Source organism: Camelus ferus, chromosome 6, assembly GCF_009834535.1.
Source record: "Camelus ferus isolate YT-003-E chromosome 6, BCGSAC_Cfer_1.0, whole genome shotgun sequence".
In the NCBI taxonomy this organism is placed as follows: domain Eukaryota; kingdom Metazoa; phylum Chordata; class Mammalia; order Artiodactyla; family Camelidae; genus Camelus; species Camelus ferus.
In genome coordinates, this window is record NC_045701.1 from 92,123,446 (window position 1) to 92,125,131 (window position 1,686).

At 35.5% G+C, this 1,686-nt stretch overlaps 1 non-coding gene across 1 annotated transcript; it reads left to right on the top strand.

Annotated features, from left to right (window-relative positions):
* Positions 1-596: 596 nt before the first annotated feature.
* Positions 597-668, top strand: TRNAS-AGA. Its single transcript has one exon. It is a non-coding gene; the product is annotated as a tRNA-Ser (tRNA).
* The last annotated feature ends 1,018 nt before the right edge of the window (positions 669-1,686 follow it).

The window sequence follows — 1,686 nt, forward strand, 5'->3', positions numbered from 1 at the left end:
AAGATAGGACAATGGAAATTGAGTCTGAAGAACAGGGAAAAAAGATTGAAGAAAAGTGAACACCATGAAGAGGAACAACATGCATTGTGGGAATCTCAGAAGCAGAAGAGAGAGAGAGGAAAAAGGGCAGAGAGAATATACGAAAAAATAGTGACTGAAAGTATCCCAAAGCAAGTGAATGAGGCTCCACAAACATCCAAGAGGCTTAACAAACTCCAAGTAAGATAAATCCAGAGACACATTATAATCAAACTTTTGAAAGACAAAGTAAGATCTTTAAAGCAGCCAGAGAGAAGCAACTTACAACATACAGAGTGTAGGGGTGTGTGTTTGTGTGTGTGTGTCTTACGCCTGAGACAACAGTCAGCAAGCTTCTCCTCAGAAACCTCGGAGGCCAGAAGGCAGTGGGTTGATATATTTTTTAAGCGCTAAAATTAAAAAACTTAAACAAGAATACAATATTGTCACAACTTCAGAAGGGAAGGAGAAATTAAAACATTCTTGGATAAACGAAAGCTGGAGGACTTTACACTAGACCTGCCCCGCAAGAAATGCTCAAAGGACTCCTGCAGGGTGAAATAAAAGGACACTAGGGGGAGGGTATAGTTCAGTGGTAGAGCACAGGCCTAGAATGCATGAGGTCCTGGGTTCAATCCCCAGCACCTCCATTAAAGTAAAAAATAATAAACCTAATTACTTTCCCCCTCCCCCGCAAAAAAAAAAGTACTGTTAAAAGGACACTAGACAATAATCTCAAAACCATAAGAAGATATAAAGATCTCAAAGTAAATACATATGAAATTATAAAAGCTAGTATTGTAACAGTGTGTAATTCCTCTTTTAGTTTTCTACATAATTTAAGAGAATAATACATTTTTAAAAAAAGAAAATACGTTAAAAAAATTATTCATCTAAAACCTAGTATTGTAACTTTGTTGTTTTCGGGGCACTACACTGTATAAAGATGTAATTTTGTGACATCAGATACGGGTAGGGATGGAGCTGTAAAGGAGCAGAGATTTTGTATGTTAGTGAAATGAAGATAGTATAAATTCAAATTAGAGTGTCATAACTTTAGGATGTTAATGTAATGCCCATGATAACCACAAAGAAAATAGCTCTAGAATATAAACAAGAAGAAATGAGAAAAGAATTTAAACATTTAACTACAAAAATCCAACTAAATTCAAAAGGCAACAGTAATGAAGGAAATGAAGGACAAAAAGCTATAAGGCATATAAAAAAACAAAGAATTAAGTCCCTACTTACCAGTAATTACTTTAAATGTAAATGGATTAAACTGTCCTATTAAAAGATGAAAGATTGGCAGAATAGATAAAAATGCGTGATCCAACAACGTGCTGTCTATAAGAGACTCATCTGAGGTCCAAACACAAATACAAGACCAGTGCTCTAACCCCTGAGCTGTGGAGTCAGCTTCAAACACAAATAGACTAAAAGTGATAGGATGGAAAAAGATACTCCATGCAAACAGTAACCAGTAGAGATAAGGGGTGGCTATACTAGTATCAGACAAAATTGACTTTAAATCAAAAAAGTTTATGAGACTAAGAAGGACAGTATATGTTAATAAAAGTTTCTGGGGGAGGGTATAGCTCAAGAGGTAGAGCGCATGTTTAACATGCACAAGGTCCTGGGTTCAATCTCCTAAAAATAAATAAACAA